The sequence below is a fragment of the Eurosta solidaginis genome, chromosome 2, assembly GCF_040869045.1.
Source record: "Eurosta solidaginis isolate ZX-2024a chromosome 2, ASM4086904v1, whole genome shotgun sequence".
NCBI lineage: Eukaryota > Metazoa > Arthropoda > Insecta > Diptera > Tephritidae > Eurosta > Eurosta solidaginis.
In genome coordinates, this window is record NC_090320.1 from 43,589,090 (window position 1) to 43,612,998 (window position 23,909).

At 37.2% G+C, this 23,909-nt stretch overlaps 1 protein-coding gene across 6 annotated transcripts in view; it reads left to right on the plus strand.

The window, feature by feature from the left end:
- stai (stathmin) overlaps positions 1-23,909 on the plus strand; it is a 547,461-nt gene that overhangs the window by 422,436 nt on the left and 101,116 nt on the right. The gene's annotated exons all lie outside the window — the stretch shown is intronic.

The window sequence follows — 23,909 nt, forward strand, 5'->3', positions numbered from 1 at the left end:
TTTTTTGGTAATGAACAGTACGAAAAACATTGAAATACACATTTTTTTATGAAGTAGGCCATAGCACGTGGTTTTAACTTTACCGAGTGCATAACATAAGTCTCTTGTGTCAACCGTCCTCCTATATGGTTCGGAATCATCCAATTATGAGCTTTATGTGATACTTGCGATGCTTCCGTCTGTCTGCAATTGATGCGGCTCAGTTAGAATTGTTTCACGACATCACCGTGATGTACTGTAATGTGCCATACGTTACCGTAGAATACTGTACTGTACCGCATGTTATTATACTGTACTGCTTGTTAGTGTACTCTACTGTACTGTACCGTACCACTTCCCTTGGATGGATGTTTTGCTTATTTTTTGCGAGCGTAGCTACGCATCCAACTCTACAAATGACATCAACAACTTCGCACTTTGTTAATCCGTATATGTTCCCAGAGCGTGCAAAGCAACTTCCCTTGAACAGGGTCCCCTAAGCTTTTCGGGAAAAAAGTGTGGGACGCTACATAATCTGCTAATTGTAGGGACATTTTTTGTTATTGTAGCGATTAAGACATGACGAAAGTTTTGGAAGTGATATTTAGGGAAAATTTTCCGTCATTCCTTTCAAATTTGGTTTGAAGGCAGTTGGAGTAATTTTTCGTTTTTTTTTTTAGAAGTTTTGTCGATGCTGGCCTGGCTTAGATATCATACGCTCCTGAAACTAACACCCTATTGAGCGACTATATCGGCAACGATTTGATGTGATCACGCTGAACCTACGTCATTCCGTACAATTCTTTACAAACTTTTTGTTATGAATTACTTACTGCTTACTTGAAAACTCTGTTGCAACAAACGGCATGAGAATTCGCATTTAACTGGAACAGGAGGATTTTTTTACACAAAAAAATATTTCAGCACATTGTCATTAAGGCTTTTTTGTTGATTAATGTCATTGGCCCTTCCTACTAACAAATTCGTGGTTTTGATTTTCATTTGTTGTTGTTTAAGTTATGTTCATGAAGTAGAGAGAAAAGGTTCTTGCAAACAAATATAGTCAGAAACATCACCATTCAAATGATGGGCAAGAGAATATAATGAAATAATATACATATTTATATGGTATGCTTACCCAGCGAACATTTCAAAGCTAAAATGAGTCGAAGTCGCTTCCTTATAGCGCTCAACAGCAGATTCCAAATTCTAGTCATATGCCACGCAGCTGCAAAGTGAAAAAATGGCTTAAGGCTAGTTTTTGTACCCGTCCAATTCATGAAAGTTGAAAAACTGTGTGCCACAAATTTAGTCTAAACAATCATGCAAATGCTGACTGGGTTGCGTGTTCAGCGTTATTCAATTACAGTTAGCAGACGTGCAATTTGTGCCTCACAGCACCCTAGCGAATAGACTCAACGGTCGCATAGCTGCAAATTGTGCATATGATAGAATTGGAAAACGGAAGATAACTCACGAACGGTTAGAGAATAAGTAAATGTCTTAGGTGTAAGAGAAGGTCAATTCCACGGTAACGGCTAGGACATGTATACTTGCATTTTTAAATCTATTTTTTAGTATAATAGAAAGTTCTTCTAAACGATTATTTTAGGAAATGTTTTAGGTAGGAAGGATATAAAATAAAAAAAAGATCTGTCCGAAGGAGGTGTTATTGACATTGCGAAGTACACGAGTATGCCGATGCTTCCAAATTAACGGAAAGTGTCCGGTCTTCTGTTTCCGGCATCGATCCAAAACTAGGTAGATCTTACAGGCCGTCAGATCACTGCTTTGTCTTTCGGACAGAAATTGTAGCCATGAAGAAAGCAGCAGAAGGTTTGGAGGAAGCTAGCTTTGCTACAGTCGCGTCACTATATATATATATTGATAGCCAGGCGGCTGTTAAGTATATAATCACAAACAGTGCATCATCAGGAAGTGTCCTAGAATGCAAACAAGCATTGAAGAGACTTCGCTCATGCTGACCCTACGTCTCTACTGGGCTCCCGGTCATAAAGGGATAGAAGGTAATGGAAAGGACGACGAGATGGCAAAGTAGGGCGCTGCACACGATGAATCGACGGCAGACGTCATAATCCGCTTGGGAGAAATCAAAAGGAGACAAGATTTGCAGGAAAGGCATGGAAAGAAGCACGCCTCTGCAAACCTGCTACAATCATGTTTAAATCCTTCGATGTAAGACTCACAAAGTTGCTCATATCGCTAAAGAGGAAAGTCTGCTAATCCCGTTGTCGTCGTTGGAATTACCGCAAAAAGATTCTGAGGGAGTGGAACCAATCTCGGCAGTCCCTTAGCTGGATATAGGGTCAAATATCCGTCACACTTACTTATAATTGAGCGAGAGATAGTGGAACTGAAAAACAACAATCTCTGGATGAACCATCAAATTGCACACTCTTACCCTTTATTGTAAAATTACATAAACCACTTCCTGTATTAAAAACTATCGCGCACATAAACCGCATGCAAATGTGACAGTTGTGACATAAGCTGGTGTGACGTGTGTGACATATGGGGCGCAAAAAAATATAAGGCCGAAGAGATTTTAGGCCTAGCTTCTCTTCCAATTTGCGTCGTGCTCCTTTTAATTTTTCCTACAAGTGGGAGGGACGGGCCCTACGTGTTTTACGCCGACTCCGAACGGTATCTTCAAGGCATATGAGTTTTTACTGAAAATCTTTCATAGCGGAAATATACTCGAGAGTGTTTGCCAAATTACCCCGTTGAAAAAATTTGTTTCTATATTTTTGATTTAGGGATACTGGGAATTGAGCCCAGGTTTTCCGGTGCGGTAGGCAGAGCATGCAGCTACCACACCACGTCGGAGCGCAACTATAATATCAAAAATTGTGGGTATGCCAGTCTCACTAATACTTTTTTTAAGTGAATAAGTTTCAAAATCCAAAATTTTTGAGTTAACTTTTACCGTTTCACTTTTTTTTCAACAGTTCACATAAGCAATTCAGAAAAAGAAACCGACTTTCATAAAAATGTACATAATTTTTCGCAATTTCATAACGAAATCTACCATCCTCTCCTTAATATACTTTTTTTATGGAAACCCATCGCACATTTTTCAGTTATAACCAAAAATCAACTAAAAATTATTGTCGCCTAAAAGTATGTGAAGACCAAGTTAGTATAGTACAGGGTGAAAACTTATAGTACTTTGTCGCTGACAGGGAGTATCGCCCTCTATGCATATTTCCCTTTTCACATTTCATACTTGATACTCCCGCTTTACTTAATATATTTTCCTTTGGCATGCTTTTAGGCGTGTTGACAGATAATATACCCTCAGGCGCAACATCAATGACTCAAAATAGCGCTAACAAGAAAGGCATAAGCGTACCCTTCGTATACACTCTTCATAATAGCCAAATACTGTTGGCTCATACTTTGAAGAGGTTAATTTAATTTTAGCATAATAAATTTGCAACTGTCTGTCTGCTACTGATGAGGCCAGAGTTACAAAATGCTTGCATATCGCTTTTGGCTGCCACTCAATTTTACACACACACACTGTAACACCAGCGCACAAAGACAAGTGGAAACAACAGTCAAAATAATTTACTAATTGACAACTAGAAACTTCTGTATACATATGTATGTACATTCATATGTAGTATCTACAAAATTCTGAAAATTGTAGTCCTTGCACACTCATGCGTTTTATAACGAGATTGCAAATGTTTGTAGATATTGTGCCGTACCACGTTTCCTTTGAAAACAGCATACATTTCGGCGCAAGCCAACATAACCTTAACAGCTGATATTTCAGCATAGGGCTTAGCTTGATTTTTCTTGGAAATAAAAAGACTTAAGTGCAAAGTTCTCAGAGTAAATTTTATGTCAAGCGCACACTTACATAAATTCCTACAAATTCTTTTCTTACGTATTTACACCCCAATGTTCAGCCAAATTTTAAGCCTTTCGCATAAAGTAGGTTTTAATTAAATTAAATGCAAAATTAAAATCCTTTTATGATTTCAATGGAATTTAATTGATTCACTGAATGCTGGTGTGTGTATTAGCAAGTTATTCGTAAGTGTTATGTGTAGCATACTTTTAGGCGCTTGCATATTATTTGTGTCTTTATACACAATATTTAATTTTCAGTACTTTTAAGGAATTGAAGAAACTTGTTTTTACCGCATATGTAAGCCTTGAATCAAAAATTGCTTATAAATTCAAATCAATTGAGCATACAAATTATAACATCTTATGAAACTAAAAACGCCTAAAAAATTGATCCCGAAAAAATGAGCTCTAGGGAGCTAGTTAACTTTGATGTTCTTAGTAGATTTGAAGAACTTGTTTCAATCAAAGATTAGATTATATTTTTTTAGATTAGATTTATTCATTTTCTTTCAAATCAAAATATTTTTTACATGTTTACATATATAAAATTGCCACTTAAATTAATACGTTGAAATTGAAAGAAAAGTTAGGCATTCTGTAAAGTTATCTAAAACTTTAGTTTTGAATGTCATCTCAAAATAACTTAATGAATAAATACAAATGTGTGTGGGGTGAAAATAGTTAATAAGTTATAACCTAAGTTTAAGTTAAAGTTAAAAAATGCAAAATAAAATGTATAACAATAGAAAATAACAATGTTGATTTTAAATTACTAAGTGGCAGGGTTCAGCAAAGTTTTGATGTCGTCGTGTGACTGCTCTAATAAAAATGATTTGATATTTTTTAAAAATTCACGCATATTTCTAATGACACGTATAGATGCAGGTAGCGTATTGAAACCTTTACAAGATACGATAATAAACAAGTTATTATAATGGGTAGTACGAGATGTAGGGACAACAACAAGTCCGAGTGTATTTAGCCTCAAATTATAATTATCCGTGACTAGGCTGTGCAAATACCCACAACGAATAAAGAATATTTTTAAAATTTTGTAATAGTACATGTGTTTTACTGGAAGAATTTTCAGCTCTCTAAACAACTCCATGCTGTGGTGGAAACGGTTCACATTACATATTTTCCTTATGACAGATTTTTAATAGTAAGAAGTTGCTGGATTTTACTGTAAGACGCACCACCCCAGCCGCATATGCCATATTGAATCTTAGAGTGAACCAAAGCGTAATAAAGCGTCTTAAGCGTTGCGTTTGAACATATATTCCTTAGACTATAAAAATAGCGCACAGTAGATGGAATGTATGCCTTCAGGCGAGAAATATGTGTTGACCAACTTAAGGATTGGTCCACAGAAACACCCAGATATTGGAAGGTATCAACTCTTTCAATTTGGAAACACTTATCGCTACAATTTGTTTCATGATTAAACCACGTGCCAGAGCACGACATATTGCTAAGTGCGAAACGTCTGCAGTCAGTGGCGTGGAATATAATGGCAATATCAGGTGAGGCTGTTGGATGTAAATTGAAATACATCAGTTCAGTTTTATTGCTGACGATCAGTTTATGTTTAGCAAACTACACTCTCAACAAATGAACATCGAAGTTGACGCCTGCTACCAAATCCAGATATTTCGATGAACTATAGGCTATAGCAAGGTCGTCCGCAAAAGCGGTAACCTTTCCATAGAACGGCAAAGAAAATAAAGAATTCAAATAAACAAGGAACAGTATTGGACCTAGAACAGACCCTTGGGGTACTCCTAAGGTAGTTGTCACAGAATTGTTTAAACAATTGCCAACCTTTACTTTCTGCACTCTTCCTGATAAATATGATTTCATCCAATTGTACATAAAGCCACGAAAGCCTACGCAATACAATTTATCTAACAGTATTTGGTGATCAACCATATCAAATGCTTTCGTGATATCAACAAACAGGCCAGCACAGTTCTGCTTTTTGTCTAACTCGCCATAAATAACGGAACAAAAGCTCAGCAGGGCATCTTCTGTTGAGAGTCCAGATCTAAATCCGTATTACATCGAGCTGAAAAAATGTTTGTTATTAAGAAAACAAAGACTTCTACTTTTAACAAGCTTTTCAAAAGTTTTAGAAATAGCAGAAAGTAAAGAGATTGGTCGGTAATTGTTTATATCTTTTTTGTTCCCCTTTTTAAATAAAGGAATGACAACAGCACATTTTAAATCAGTAGGAAAAGTTCCAGAGTACACGCTTTTGTTAAACAAATAAATTAAAATGTTAACCAAATTTAAAGCGACTTTTTTCAGAACCTGATTTGAAACACCATCACAGCCACAAGATCTGGAGTTGCCCAAAGATTTTACTACCTTCAGTAATTCAGTGCCAGTAAAAGGTTCAAAGAAAAAAGTACTACCAAAATTTGAAATAACTGAGTTATTTATTGAAAGTTCGTATGTATTAGCAGTTGTATAAGTTTGCCCGATTGTTGAAAAGTGACTATTAAAAACGTTTGCTACAGTTGTGGGATCAGAAATATTTAGGCCACTATTACATAAAACAATTGATGAGCCAATTGCTTTAGGACTCCGATTTAAAAGGCTGTTTACAACATTCCATTCCTTTTTCGAGTTTCCATACGACGACCTGAATTCGTTTCGATAGAAACTATCGCGTTCCAATCGTACTTCTTTTCTTAACCTTCTACATAGATCTCTCTATGTCGACTACGAAGTCTTGTATTCGAAGGATTTTTAGTGCTCTTTCCTCCAAGCTTGTTTTTAAGGCGAATCCTTTTTACCAACTGCTTGCTTATCCAAGGCTTTAACTTTATATCAGATCTAGGTGAAGTGACGGAGAAGCTTGCAGCCTGAATGTGGCTTAAAAATTATTTAAAAAAATGTAGTATGCATTGGATACGTCTTTCTCAGCAAAAACTTTGCCTCCGGACTCAAACCGTAGGCTTTGATTAAGCAAACCGAAATTGATCTTGGTGAATTTTGAACTCGCATTACTTATATTTACGCTTTTTTATACTACCTGAGAGAGCTTGACTTTTTACTCTCTTGGGCACAATAGACCAATGGTCGCAGTGCGATCCTCAATTAATTATCTATCTTTTACTCTCTTCATGTTCTATCTTCCACGAATTTCCCTCACAATCGCATTATTGTTTATCCATCACTGGCAATTGTGATATCTTAACCTTCAGGCTTATCTATGGGTCTTTTGCGTCGTGCTCCTCTTGATTTTCCCTACAAATTGGCCGGACGGGACCTACATGTTTTATGCCGACTCCGAACGGCATCTGCAAGGCAGATGAGTTTTCACTGAGAGCTTTTCATGGCAGAAATACGCTCGGAGCGCTTGCCAAACACTGCCGAGGGGCGACCACGCTTAGAATAATTTTCTTCTAATTGAAAAACCTTATTTCTAAAATTTTGATGTTGCTTTGCCCGGGGTGTGAACCCAGGGCATACGGTGTGGTAGGCAGAGCACGCTACCATCACACCACGGTGGCCGCCGTACGACGGTTAAAGAGCTATATATATGGGTTTCTTCTTGTCGCTGACTTGTTTATTTTTTAATTCGAACTTGCTCAGAAACTCAGCTTTATCTTAAAGCCGAATGCTTACGCTACGAGATCATACTTCCCTAAGTGCCTCCTGCATCGCAACTAATATTTTATTCTCGTAGCACGTTGTCCTCCTCAATGAACTCGAAAACTGACTACATATTTGACTTGCTTAAAATTTGTTGCTTAGGTAGATATCTTGTCCATGTAATAGGACACTTTATTCAAAGATGTGGACCAGGAAGCGGCCTATTCGAATCTTATTTAAAAAAGAAATAGAGTAGTAGAATGAAAGGGATGTAAATTAAAAAGATAGCGAAGGTGTGCGAGAGCGAATGAGAGGGATAGAGAGAGACACGGGTGGCATAAACTCTACGGCCATAACGTCAGTTGATCTAATGACTACTTTAAATGGCTATAAGAAGTGGTCACAAAGTAAAATTTTAAATTGTAGACGATATTGAGACCAGGACCGTTTCTGAAATTATTATAAAGTCATTTTAATGGCAAAAATGGATTCTCAAGAGGCCAATAAGTTTGTTTCGCAGCTGCATGTATTAAAATGGTAACTGGCGTATTTACTATCACTTTTTATTATTTCCGAGCATAAAAGTTATCAAATCTAATAATTGAATGTGACATTTTTGGAATTAGAATTCATAAATGGTTTCCGAAGAAAAAGTATGCGCGGTGTCTCTTCGAAAACAAGTGTGGTGAGGATTTCTTTGAAATAACAAGAACTTATTCAACTAGAAACATATTGAAAGTTTCGAATAAACAATAACGCACGTTTGATTAAAAACCAAACAATTACACGCAAACATATCTGTACCACCAGAAAAGACGGGTACCTGTGCGTATACGTAACATTTATTTTTATTATTTGGTATAAACAAGTTGAGTTACATACAAGTTAAGCTACTGTAAGGGTTATTTTCTATTCCAAATTTTCCACTGCGACGCCTATTTTCCTTTTTTCTGGCTTCTTCGAAATAAGAAGAATAACTATTTCAATGAAATGTCTTAATTCATCATTCGAAGCTTTTTTTGTTTTTGTGCTGGTGTCAGTAAAATGGTCAGAATGGCAAACAGAAATTTCCTTAATGGCGTTTGCGTCATATTTACAAAGTCATAAAAACAATTGATTTTACGGTCATTTGAAGGGGCCATAAGCTCGTTTGAGCTTATGGCTGTTGACCTTATGTCACCCCACCAGATAATATGTCTACGGGATTCATTTAAATGTATTTAAGTTTAGAAAAAAATAACCGTAAGCCTCACTAGGTACATATATAAATATATATGTACCTTCGCCCGCTTTCTACCAATTTTACAAAACTAAAAATCATTATCTTTATAACTAACATACGCTTTTTAAGCTTAAATCAAACATAACTCTTCTTTAGAGCACATAAAGCATCTGTCTGGAAAATCATATATCATTTTCAACATGATCCCCATCATCATCATTGTCTCTTGACAATTTGGCATTACACAGATTTATTGCATTAATCTTTATTAATGCACACATGAAATAATTCAACAATCATCAGCCAACAGCCAACAGTCAAAAGAAGTAGCTGACAATGTAAGCGAATCAAGCAACTCAAAACAGCGTTGTCAAGTGTAATGACATAAATGGATTCAAATGCTTTCCGCAATTACTGACATATTTGTCAGACGTGGCATCAACCAATTATTTTACAAAAAAATGCTAGAACATAGTAACTATCTCTGTATTCATATATACTTACATGTATGTAGCATATTTGAAGTACTGAATTGCAACAAAAAAGCCAAGCTCTGTTGACAGTTAAAAAAAAAAATAAATGTAAGGCGCGATAACCTCCGAAGAGATCTAAGGCCGAGCTTCTCTTCCAATATGCGTCGTGCTCCTCTTGATTTTTCCCTACAAATTGGCCGGACGGGACCTACATGTTTTATGCCGACTCCGAACGGCATCTGCAAGGCAGATGAGTTTTCACTGAGAGCTTTTCATGGCAGAAATACACTCGGAGCGCTTGCCAGAGACTGCCGAGGGGCGACCCCGCTTAGAAAAAATTTCTTCTAATTGAAAAACCTTATTTCTAAAATTTTGATGTTGCTTTGCCCGGGAGTTGAACCCAGGGAATACGGTGTGATAGGCGGAGCACGCTACCATCACACCATGGTGGCCGCCGTTGACAGTTATCAACGTTAAAACCGACTTGGCATAAAAAAAAACAATTTCCTCATTGAAAATTTAATTACTAGGATAACCGTCTTCTAAGTAAAGGCTTTACATCTACTACAACTAATGCTATTCGAATTCTTGCTCATTTGTTAGCTATATGACATTAATCTCATAACATCCACGTCAATGGCACTACGCTACCGACTGTCTTACACCCCAAAATATGAGGAAATGCGGCACCGAAGAACACAGCCGTATGAAGCCAAAAAAACACAAGCAGGTCCTCAGTGAACTCCACAAACAGGCGTCGGACCTCTATGTCGGGAATTGCCCGGTGAATCCTGTACTCAAAGAATAATACCGTAAACTTACAGAAGAGGAACGCACACTCCCTAGGGGAACGCGTGTCACTCTAGCTCAACTTCGATTTGGATACTGTAACAGGTTAAAGTCTTACCTATCCCGAATGAACCCCGACATACAAAATGTATGCCCTGCTTGCAATGTGTCCCCAGATGACACCAACGATCTCTTCAATTGTAATGTGGAACCAACGCCTCTGGCCACCCCTGGTGAAACAGCAAGTTTCCTTGAACTCCCGTTAGAGGATATTGATGACAATTGTGATCAGTCACACCAACAACAATCTCATGATCACGATGAGGATGATCGTGTTGTGTCTGATGCGTAGTTTTATACCCGATAAAGGTACCAAATTACAGCAGCGAACATGAAATCATCAGTAATAATTATTATCAAATTTCGTAAATTTAATTTTTCTATTTTCGATAGTTTAGAAAAAATGTCTACGCATTTTATAACTGAAACTATGCAAACTAAACTCAAAAATGTTTTCGAAAAAATTCCAAAATTACAGAAAACTTGCAATTTTTTTATTTAGTATTCGGAAATTTTTTGAGTATGCAGTATTGTAGCCCAATCCATTTTGGTCTAACAAAGTACAAGTTAAAGGTCTGTCAACATTTTTTTTTTTTATTCTTGGCATTTCTTTTTCAGAAGCGAGTTCTCAGATTTTCTTCTTCGCCTTTGTATGCGTAAAAATATAAAACACCCTTTGGAAAAAATAGTCAAAAATTAATGCGAATTTTGAAAGACACATAACTTGTACTTTGCTAGACTACAAAACTTTGCATACCCAAAAAATTTAGAAAACTTTAAATAAAAAGCTCGAAATATTTCGTTAAATTTTGTCGTGTTTTCGAATTTTTTCGAAAACGTTCTTGAAATTTATTTAACTTGTGAAAAATTGAAACAGCATGAGACGGACAAGGCGACTTCTGTTTGGATTATACCATGTAAAAGCCTTTTCTTCCGGGAGTGGAACTCAAACCCGCACTCCAGCGATGGTTGAACTGTTGGCATACACATTCGGCCAAAACAATGTCTTTGTTGTTGTGTAACTTTTGACCTGACTTCTTTACACAGTCATGCTTTGTATGTTAGCTTGTACCAAAGCTATGCTTTGTTGTTAGCGGTTCTTTTCTTAAGAACTGGTTTGCTTTGTTCTATTTATAGAAATACAAATAATTAATCAATGATGTATATTTGTATTATTAAGCAGGGATTTCCTTCGCTGCTTTTAATGCATGATAGCATTTCTTTGAAGCAATTTTTTGAGATTGGTTTGCAAAGTTTGAGTTACAAAATTGATGAAAATATTTTCTTAAATTATAGAAAATAAAAAAGGCCAATTTAATTGACGACATTTGATAAAAATTGCCACTGCTATTTTTGTGTTCGCCACTGTACATAAGTATATAAGCTTTTTTGTGATTTTTTTATTACTTTTTAATTATGTCATACACCGTGAATATCAGTACAGAAGCTGTGTGTGCTGGATATACTTTACTGTTATTATGCTGCGTATGTGTTCGTATATGGCACTGATACTCTGCATAGAAGTTGGTCTTTAAGCATCCACGCTTTGTACTGTCAGCTGATTGAATTACTTTTTAGTACTTATTTTTGCATAATTGCCGGTGTAAATATTTTATTATATACAACAAATATGATGCCTGCCACAAATATCATTTAATAATGAATTTATCATTTTTATGTTACCTAACGATATTTCAGGGCTCACAGAGGTTGTAAAAAGAAGCTGGGATTGCGCCAGTTACATATACGAATACAGGAAATATGAGACAATTTATAGATTAGTTTTAAATCTTCGTTTTAATAGTCATGTTAGCGTGCTCTGTAGCCTTACCATTTTTTTAAATACAAATACTTTACAATCTCAGTTATTATTAAAGAGGTCATTAAAACCGTTATGAGCCGACGCAAATCTTCATTATCAGTTCCCTTTAGAAGTCGATTTGTTTTCAAAATTACGTCATTTGAATAACTGTATTTTAAAAAGTTCAAATCTACCAAATTGTTGGCTCATAAACGTAAATACCTTTTTTACTCCAATAAATTCAAAGCGTTAGGCAAGAGGCTCCACAGGTCTTTTGTTAGCAACTATGAATCTGACATCAAAGTAAACACCAAAGCTTTCTGGAACTACGTTAAGGCTAAAAAGCTTTGCTCGTCTATTCCTTCATCAGCGAGCTTCTGTACCTTTTGCGGCAGCTAATTTATTCGCAGACTTTCGCGCCAACTTCGTGGCACAGTCTGATCTCCCAACGGTTTCCCCTCATTAGTAGATAATCCTATTAACTTCGGCGCCCTGACTCTGTCGCTAGACGATATTGTTAATGGTATTCAAAATATAAAATTGTCTACCCAGACAGATATTGACGGCTTATCGTCTTATCTTTTTAAAAACTGTTTGGCTTTGGCCACCGCACTCCTGCTAATTTTTAACAAATCTCTCGAGTGCGGCGAGTTTTTAGATGCATGGAAGATGACCCTCATCACCCCTGTTTTCAAACACGGCAACAAAAACAATGTTGCTAACTATAGGCCCATTGCCAAATTGTCTACCATTTCTAAACTCTTTGAGTATATTGTCAAACAGAAAATGTATTTTGCCGTTAGGCGTCTAATCATAGAGAATCAGCACGGTTTTTTTGTCTGGCAGATCTACTGTGACGAACCTGCCGATTTTCTCTGAATTCTGCTTATCAGCTTTTAACAGTCGCCTTCAGGTCGATGCAGTATATACCGGTTTTTTTAAAGCGTTTGACAAAATCAGACATTCAATATTGATCTCAAAACTGGCCGGTGTAGGGTTCCACTCAATTTTTCTTTCTTGGCTAAAATCGTATCTTGTCCAGCGGAACTGTGTAGTTGTGTTAGAAAATGCGCGTTCGAACTCTTGTTGCCACCTCAGGCGTACCTCAGGGTAGCATTCTTGGACCATTACTATTTATAATTTTTATAAATGACATTTCGGTCTGTTTTAAACACTCGAACTTTCTGCTATATGCTAATGATTTAAAGGTTTTCTATAACATTTCAAACTTTTCAGATTCAGATAAGTTACAATCCGATTTGGGCAATGTCGCTGCATGGTGTAATTCAAACAATCTACCGCTAAACGTTAGTAAATGTTTTCACGTAACATTTTCAAAATCTCGTTATCCCATATTCACGTCTTATACCATTTGCGGTTCTCGCCTCTCGACTTTTACAGAACTGAAAGATCTTGGGGTAGTTTTCGACTCTAAATTTTCGTTCTCGATACATTTAAAGTCTTCAATTTCTAAGGCCTATTCTCTTCTTGCTTTTATCCGGCGTTTTAGCTCAAATTTTACAGATACTTATACTCTTAAGATACTGTTCACCTCACTTGTTCGCTCCAAGTTGGAATATGCCTGTTTCATTTGGCGACCCTATCATGAGTGTCATACCATGATACAAAGAGTGCAAAAAAGCTTTCTTCGTTTTGCACTGCGTTCTTTGAATTTTTCCGACCCGATTCCTTCCTACGAAGCCAGATGGGCACTCATCAACCTTCAGTCTCTAGAATCTAGACGAACCTTGCTGTCAATGACTTTTGTTTTCGACATTATCAACGGTTCAATCGATGCGTCAGCTCTCCCCGAAGGTATTCGATTCCATGTACCAAACAGGCCGCTTAGAAATAGCAACATGTTTTATACGGGGTTTATGCGGACCTTCTATGCTTCTAATGTTCCCATTTCTCGGACATTAACAGAATTTAATCTTCGCTCAAATTCTTTAGAAATCGACTTTTCATTATCTAAACCTATTTTTAAAGCTGTAATTGCTCATGCGTAATTATATTATATTTTATTTTTTTGTATTTTGTATTACATTTCGTTTATCTCTACGTAGTCTGTAAGTATATTTTTGTACTAGACTATTTTTGTAATTTGTAACTGATAAAATTACTAAATAAATAAATAAATAAAGACTGGCAAATTAATCGATTTGACGTTGCCATAATCCAGGGCAAGTTCCCCTAAAAAATTATACGCTCATTAAGTTTAGTAAATTACGTTTGTGGGAATTTCAAAACTTCCTTCCAGATGATTCATAAAGACTTCGATCCCATGTGCGGAAAATATGACTCCGAATATCATTCGAAGGTAACCCATGGGATTTGGCCTTCATATATATAACCGCGAAAAAATTTGTAAGCGCAGGAAAGCAAAAAAGGAAAATTTTTTATAAACTAGATAACAATTTATTCTGTTTCTTTCAGCTTATCGCAATGTATGATCTTTCCCACTTCCACTTCCATTAAAATAGGGAAATTTTAGCAGTTATTTTAACGAAGTAATGCTTGGACAGACTTGCGCTTTTACTTTTGCCTGATTGCCCTTCATTATAATAATTTTCCTCATCTCCCTTTCTTTCTCACGTCCCTCTCTTTCTACCACTCCCAAGCCATACCAGAAATACAGCAGCAAACAAAAAAACCGCAGTGGCAAATCTTATCAAATTTAATCAATTAAATTTTTTTCTTTTATTTTCGATGTTTTTTAAGAAAAAAGTTCCATGATTTTTGTAACTGAAACTAAGCAAACCAATCTCAAAAACGTTCACTTACAAATTCGAAAATTCGAGAAAATTTCGAACTTTTTATTTGTACACTTCTGAATATTTTTGAGTATGCTGTTTCATAACCCAATCAATTTTAGTCTACAAACTTGCCAATCCCATCTCAAACATGGTCTCAAAATAATAGGAAAATAGCAATGCCAATTCTTTTCAGATACCGTCAATTTTATTCTTTTTTGTTTTAGTATTTAAATTTGAATTTTGTTACTGAAACTATACTAACTAAACTCAAAAGCGTTTTCGCTACTTTGTAAAAATTTCAAACTTATAAATGGAGTTCTCTGAATATTTGAGTATGCAGTTTTGTAGCCCGATCAAATCTAGTATAGCAAAGTACAAGTAAAGCTCTCTCAAAACACGCATTGATTTTTGAAATTTTTTTTTTCGAAGGGTGCTTTAAATTGTCTTCCATACAAAGTGTCCAACTTTTTTATAAAGAAAAAATCTAAAACACCCTCCGGAAAAAAGATGTCAAAAACCAATGTGAATTTAGATACCTGTGGCTTAGAACTTGTTTTACTAAAATAGGTTAGGTAAAAAACTGCAGATTCGAAAATAATTCGGAGAACTCCAAATAAAAAGTACGAAATTTTTTAAAATACGTTTTAGATGTGAGTATGCACAGTTTCTCAGTAACATAATTCAAAGAATTTTTTTCTTAAACTAAATCTTTTAGACAATGTAGTGTACGCGAAAAAATTCGGAAAACTCCAAATAAAAAATTCGAAAATTTCCAAATTTTTCGAAAACGTTTCGAAACAAGTTTACATATTTAGTTTCAGTAACCAAATTCAAAGAAGTTTTTTTTAAATATCGACGAAATTCGAAAAACATTACGGTTATTTTCATTTTCGCTGCTGTGCGCTTTAAACCGTTCTGAAACGATGGTAACAATTTGAACCGATTCAGACGAATTTTGGGGCGAAAATTACATTCTGATGATCCTTAGCTGTTAAATGAAAATTTTGGATATGACTTCCCAGTTACGGATTATAGAAAAGAGCAAGAATGTTTCTGTTCAATATCGGACGAAAGTTATGGATGAAGATTTTAATATAGAATTCGCATTTTCGATACATCGTACAAAAAATGTTAGTTTGTTCGAATGATAAACAAGAGGTATAATGTTGATAAGGCACCTAAGCTCTCCATTATTATTTCAATACCTCAAGATATAGTACTTACTTTTTTACTTACTTAATTGGCGCTTAACCGTCTAAACGGTTATGGCCGTCCAACAAGGCGCGCCAGTCGCTCCTTCGCTCCGCCAACCGGCGCCAATTGGTCACACCAAGGGAGTTTAAATCGTTTTCCACCTGGTCCTTCCAACGGAGTGGGAGCCGCCCTCTACCTCTGCTTCCATAGGCGGGTTCCGATAGAAACACTTTCTTGGCCGAAGCATCATCTTTCATTCGCATAACATGGCCTAGCCAGCGCAGCCGCTGCGTTTTAATTCGCTGAACTATGTTGATGTCTGCGTATAGCTCGTACAGCTCATCATTAAATCTTCTTCGGTACTCGCTATCGCCAACGCATTTAATTGGTGCTTAACTGTTTAAACGGTTATAGCCGTCCAACAAGGCGCGCCAGTCGCTTCTTCGCTCTGCCAACTGCCGCCAATTGGTCACACCAAGGAAGTTTAAATCGTTTTCCACCACCTGGTCCTTCCAGGGGAGTGAGGGCCGCCCTCTTCCTCTGCCTCCATAGGCGGGTTCCGATAAAAAATACTTTCGTTATCGGGGTGTCATCTTTCATTCGCATAACATCACAAGATATAGACCAGAAGAAAAGAAACCCCTGGAATGTCTAAGTAGAATATAACTGTCAAACCTATAGTCTTCAATTTGAAGGCTCAACCCGTTTCCGAGCCATAGACCAGTGTAACCATAAATAAAATTATGCAACATGGGCGTCGCGAGAACCCTCTATTCTTACTTCTTCTATTCTCAAAGCGCGCCAAATTCTATATTTCAACTAATAGTATAATCTCATAACAAGTAGCGCGTGTATTCAACAACAAACCATTTTTTCCATGAAACTCATTCTAACTGTATCTTACACAAATGAACTCCCGCATACTTTGTGCGTTTTTCTATAAATATAAATAGAAACAAGCAAGGACGGGACTGTCTTCGGCTATGCCGAGGACTTCATACCTTTCATGAATGGGGCTGAACAATAATCTTATCGCGTTCGTAATCTCCAAATAATCGGATGTATAAGATAAGAAATATATAGTGAACAGATGTACATACCTAAACGATTTTTAAGATAAAAACAAAATAAAAAATGGCAAAAAATCCCCTTATCTGAACGATCGGTTGTATGGGATATATATTATATATAGCTCCGATAGAAATAATTTTTTCAGGATATCTTCTATGATATATTAGAATATATATCACCGAGTTTCACGTTTACACTTTCTAAATTGCGGCAGGAATGGCCAAAATCGTCTTATCTGAACGATCGGTTGTATGGTATATATATTTTATAGTGGTACGATCCTACCGGATCCGACAAATGTCTAATATAATACAAAAATACATCCTTGTGCCAAATTTCATTAAGATATCTCAAAATTTGAGGGACTAGTTTGCGTTCAAACAGACAGACGGGCGGACAGACGGACATGGCTATATCACCTCAGTTCGTCGCGCTGATCAATTCGGTATACTTAATGGTGAGTCTATCTTCTATATTTCTCAACGTTACAAACATCGGACCAAAGTTAATATAACATTTCATGTTCATGAAAGGTATAAAAAGTGGATTTAGAAAACTGTCAAACAAAAAAAGAGAACACAACGTTGTAGTAAATAAAATCACAAATGGCGTATGAAAATTTAATTAAAAGTGAAACCGAGCTTAATATGTTTTGCCGTTTATTTTAAATTAAATGCAATATTTATTTATGTTAGTTGATGCATTAAAAGCGAAATTCTTTATAAAATTGCACACATGCATGCGCGTCAATTTACTGTTATGTAGCGCATATTTTTGCATTGAATGCATTTCTTTCTGAAAATGGGGCATTTCCACAAAAAATATGCTGATTTTAGGGCCTTTTAAAAAAGGGAATTGCTGTTTAAATAAATTCTGTGACTGTGTTGTAGTTTAGATAATAGATCCCGATGATGACACTTCAAGACCTGCCAACTAAAGGCTCTTATTTACTGACGATAATCGAGTAGCAACTTTTGCATTGCTGGGTATGTAATTTCTTTTCTTATTCCTGAGGATGCCAAAGAAGCAAAGTGCAAACTGCCACAGATGGCTTACAATAACTACACAACGTATTTTAGGAAACTTACGCGTTTTTTTTGAGTCACAAAAATTCGTCCAGTTATGTGCTTCAAACTCTCCAAAGCTCAATGGTTCATGATGCTCATAATGTTTTAATGTCATGCATACTATTTATGGTAAGTAGTATGAAAGCCTATTAGATCTTTTTGACCCTTTATGAAAAGGTGATTTTTGAATTGCATTGACTGACCTGCAGCATCAGCAGTAGATCTCAGAAATTGAGAGAAAGAAGTGCCACATAGCACCTTTGAAAGTTCGCATTTGCGATCAGTGAATTTAATCTTAATTTGAAAACTCATCGAAATCCCCGAAAACTTGTAAATAAAGTAATTAGGTTTGGTTAAGCTGGCCGGTCCCCGACAACCTCACATAGACTAAATGAGTACGTAGTGTTACCAGAAGTTTGTTTAACTACCAAAATGAAAACCTCTAACAAAAACCAGGACCTACGTAATAAAATAACTCACGTCCTCTTGGCAAAAAATAGAAGGTTTCTGGGACCTATGCCACTTGCTGTATTTAGATCTGATAGCTGTATCACTCCTAATAGCTCTAGTCTTAGCCTTGCGAGAGCAGGGAACGGGCACCCAAACGTGCTCGATCGTTTCCTCCGCCAACCCGCACCTCTTACATCTGCTACCACCAACTAGACGTTATTTAAAAGCACGTGACGCCCGAAGGCAGTGTTCAGTTAAAAAACCCGTCATGAGCTTTGTTAGCCTGCACATTATATTCGACCCTTTACTCACTTGGGTCCACACCTTTCCTGCTTGATCGATCATTTGCATCTCGCCCAATTTTATTCGGAAGTCTACGGTATAAGCTTCGAGGGACGCACCCTTTTTATGTAGCTCATCCGCTTTTTCATTCCGCTCTATTCCCATATGTCCTAGGACCCAATATAGATGTATGCATTACCCTATCTCAATTCTTTCCAAAGACTGCTTTGAGATATTATGATATGCGAGAGTATTGCCTCCATTGATGCTTGTTTATCAATTTTAAAGTTGACACGGCTGCGCTTAAGCTATTTTATGCAGTATTTCTACTGCTTTGGTTACGGCTACTTCTTCCGCCTGAAAAACGCTACAGTGATCTGGCAGATTGTAGGATCTGTATGCGCAGTATACTGCAAACCATACTCCTTTCACTACTTCGCACTGATAGGTGTACACTTGTATCATATCATCCGCCGCCATTTGGGCACCCTTGCGCCTACAATCCACCTCTATTGTGGCTCTAAGAGCCCCTTCGAAGCGCATATACGGAGACAGGTAGTCTCTTCTTCCCGTAATTGATGACGCTATACTACAATGGCTGTGTGGTCGTGCTCAAGCTGCCTCGAGGCACTTAGCCTCGTTGCAATTGTTAACGCTACGTTGTTTTTTGCCACCAGGTCTGCAGATGGAATGTGTAGAATGGCATACATAGCAGCCGTCGAGGTTGTTTTTAGGGCTCCCGTAATGCTGTGCATTGATAACCTGCATACCCACTCTAATTTGTTGATGATAGGCGTTAAAATCGCTCTAAATAGCCAACGAGAGAGATAGAGGGCGATAGACCCCACATACACCCCAGCATTCCTTTACATGCACAAAGTGCCGTCGAGGCCTTCTTCACTTGCTGCTCCACATGAGCTTTTACGACAACGTACAGCTAGAATGATTTCTAGATAACTATTTTGTGCACGTAAGTTATAAATTGTGTATACTTTAAAGTTTTTCCTATGAAAAATATTTGCTGGTTGAGCCCACCATAATTCGATACACCTTTCTGTGTTGAGTCTATTAACAAAGTTAGTTTCCGAGTGCCCTTTTTTGAGAATGCCCGATATGCACAACAACTACCGTAGAAAATACGGCCGCGGTCTCCTTTTTTTCGTATTCTTGTTAAATTTAAATGAAATGGTATATTTCTATGACGTTTTAATATGCATAAGTTGGTAAAAGTATAAATAAAAAAAGGCTTTGCGTTTTTTATACTGTTTATATATCCTTTAAGTCCTAAAATGCCTGGCGGCTGACCCATTTTTCAGATAAATAATTATTCAAAGTATCCATTTTATACCCGAAATGATCCTGTTTGGGCCATTTTGCAAATTAATTGCTTTCTCTTGTGCAGCTGTAAATTCTGTCTATGGCTTTGTACTCCAGCCGGCTTATTATTACAGTGGCGTTTGACCAAAAATCAGCAAAAAAAAAAACACTGTGTCAACATCGATGTAGCAAAATGCGGTCATTAGCTATTAGTCGTCAAGCAGTAAGTAAATGCTCTCATTAAGGCTCATATGTGCTGCAAATGTGTTTTATGTTCTTTAACCTATTTGAACATGTTTGAGTTCAGTTCAGTGGTACACAACGTTGCGAAAGCTTTTAAAGCAAAAATCAAATTATATTAGATTTTTACTGCTTCAAACACAAACAAAAACTGTCATAACACAGCATCTCCTCCAATTTTCAGCCAATCATAGCATTACCTCACGTAGCTCCGTAGTGCACCACTGTTCTATATGCTAATACCATATATGTAAATGCCCAGATTTGCCTACAATACCTTGTACGTTTAAAGGTTTTATGGTATCTACATCTGCAAATGGTGCTGTGGAGTATTGTGTTATCTTTGCTTAATTGCTAAAATTGTCAATTTAAATGCATTGTTTTTGAACGATTCGAAAACACTTTTAGCTGGAAGTGTTGACAGAAAGTTTCAAGTTCCATGCAATTGAGTTGTTTTTTCTTGATTGTAAACATGTGAAATTTCAAGAGAAGAACTGCGTTAAGGATGAGGTTAAAAACCTGAAAGTGTTTCTGAAATAAGGTTGCCAGACAGGATGCAAAGCAGTTGATATTTAGGCTCTTGGGATTAGATTGTCGAACCTAGGCCCTGTAGTATTTTGAAAATATACATGAGTCCGGGTTATTGTGCGCTCGAGTTTATCTGTACTTCCTGATCAGGTTGTCTCATCTCAATTACGTGTTCGCCAAAAATATATCTGAAGTAAACAGCGCCACATAAATTGAAGCAAAATAATGTGATAATGAGCTACTACTGTTATTGTTGTTGATGTAGTTGTAGCGACAGTAGTAGGACCTCGCCGAGGATTTTGGGGAATGCTATCGATGTTGATGGTCATATATGTATGTTTATAGATCTGGTCACAATCACCATTAGGGTACAAGCTCGACCACCTCAGGAACAATTTAATATGACCAGATTGAACTTGTAGCCCAGCGCTCAAGGTATAATCGAAACAGCTGTCGCCTTGTCCGTCCTGATATCACGTTGTTAACAATTTTCCCAAATTATTAAAATAAAACAGAATGAAATTTAAGTGATTATATAAAGCTGCTACTGTCGCTCATCGTTTCGTATTTTCCAGAACCTTGTTGCAGTAACCGAAAAAACACTCGCAGAAGGCATAGAGAGTGTTACAAATGTGGGGAGTCCTTTGCCCAATTGAATCCGCTAGGCTTCAGTATTAGCGCCATGTGGTACTAACCCGATTGCCTTGACAACGATTTTTTACTGTTCGAACCTTTGGATCTGTGAATGTTAGACTCCTTTTACGACTGGAATGCCTTCCAATGGAATATTCAAAGCGCCTTAGCCCGTTGAGTTTTTTTAAGAGCCCTCTGAGGTGCAGGCGTTCAGAACAGGATTTTTCTCTGAGTATGGTTACTGTGACGATGCTGATTTATTGGCTTCTACTGGGCCAATTTGCCGTAACTGTAAAACCTGTACTTTGGCTGATTCTCCCCTCGATTATCGGTCCATAGAGAGCATACGGAGAAAGTGGGTTCTGTTTTGCACTCCGTCTGCAACAGCTTTGTGGTTTCTGCAGGCCACCCAGTCCACATTTGTCTAGAGATTCTTTCGTGCGTTTCATGACCTGGTATATCTGACATTCCTGCTTCTTCTGCGGTGGCTATAATGATGACGATTTTGGTATACTTTACCCTTGCCAATTAACACTATCTGCTGATTGTTCCATGTTTCGGAATCTCTGGGTAAATTTTAGCTGTTTCTGTTATGGCCTCGGCTGGAATGCCACTGTCTTATTATTAAAGCTTCTCAACCTTGAAATAGTGCGTTTAGAATGGTTTTCCTACCTCTGGTGTCGTGATCCTGGCCATAAACTTTTTTTAGTAGTATTTGGTAATGCAGTCGTTATGGGCTGACATCTCTACGCCCCTCCCTTTTATGCTGCTCCATTCCTTGCGCTGGAGCTTTTATTTTCTCGTTTTCAAATGCCCCTGGCTCACCGTATTCATAGCAGTTCGTCGTAATTCTACTATTTCTTTCTTTCACAAGTAAACGGGGTGTTTTTGCCGTTTATTTGCAAGAATTGACTTTATGACAGGCCTGTTTGATGCCAAGAATGGTCGCTTTAACAGCAAAACAGAAATTTGTAATTTTGGTTCACTCTTTGTACTTGTGTTCGGGTTTCTTCTACCGGATACTTAGGCTTGACCCCTCTGTCAGAAAGTTTGCAGTTTGGAGTATTGTTATTTTGGTTAAAACTTTGAAAACAGTCTAATTAACAGTCTAATTTAACAACGCTTGCTGATTGAAAGTGAGAATTGAAACGCGTTATATCCGTAGATCAGCCATCGAGTTAGACTACTCTTTGTGGAACCACTCCCAATTTGTCTCTGGCGAGTATGTTATGTTTATTTATGAATATTGCAGTTCTCTTGTAATCAAGATATGAATATGAAGCAGCATCCTCATTGTTATGACATATCGTTTTGTTCTTGTAGTACGAATCAGCCAAACAAACTAAGTATTCGTTCATCAGATAATACCTGCATTTCATGTTCGACATGTTGCTTATGGCAAATGACACATATGTCTCAATAATTTTATGGGAAGCTCATATGTACATGCAAATTACATAAACATAGGACATAAGATCTTTGTATTAACATGCATACTCATGTATAAATATTAATATTTCATTCATGACATATTATTTGCTTTTCGTAATACATTTAACAATTACTTAATTCATTCTGATGTTTAATTAAGGTAATTTTGGGACAGGACATAACATCTTAGCACAGCTATTGATACTTAGACAAATATTAAAATTGATTAAGACATTTACATGTGTGTATCGAGTGATCTACGAAGTTTGGGATACAAGTTTACAAAGTTGACGGCTGAGTGAAAGATCACTCTATATCGGATGACTGTACACCCCTTTCCCTTTGTTAGTAAGCACTCATTAAGATCTCATTGAAAATCTGTGACAGTGCATTTTTGAAGCAACCTTTTAAGATATCGCTCTTTTTCATGTTGTTGTTGTTGTAGCGATAAGGCTGCTCCCCGAAGGCTTTGGGGAGTGTTATCGATGTGATGGTCCTTTGCCGGATACAGATCCGGTACGCTCCGGTAACACAGCACCACAGATGCTAGCCCGACCATGTCGGGAACGATTTACATTGCCACGTTAAACCTTCAGGCCATCCCTCCCTCCCCAACCCCAAGTTCCATGAGGAGCTTGGGGTCGCCAGAGCCTCGTCTGTTAGTGAAACAGGATTCGCCGCGGATAGGTGAGGTTGACAATTGGGTTTGGATAAGCTATACATTGCGCTGACAACCTGAAAAGGTTGCGCTACACAGCCCCTTGAATCTAGTGTTTTAGTCGCCTCTTACGACAGGCGTACCTACCGCGGGTATATTCTGACCCCCTAACCCGCTAGGGTGCGCTATTTTTCATAATTTGCTTCTTTAATTGATAAGGTACTGCAAATTTCGCAATGTTTTACCACCGACATATACTATCTCGGGTACTCCCCTTCACTTCTTTGATGAGATTAAAGACTTAGCGGTTATATTGCTGCTAATTAATTTGAAACCATTAGAACTTAGAAGGTCAACCCTTTCCTTGTCTTTCATTTTCGGAGTTGTTAATAGAGATATTGATTGCTCCTCTTTACTGCACGCGATTTATTATCGTATTCCAACGAGGTCTCTTCGTTCTCACAACCCCTTTTATA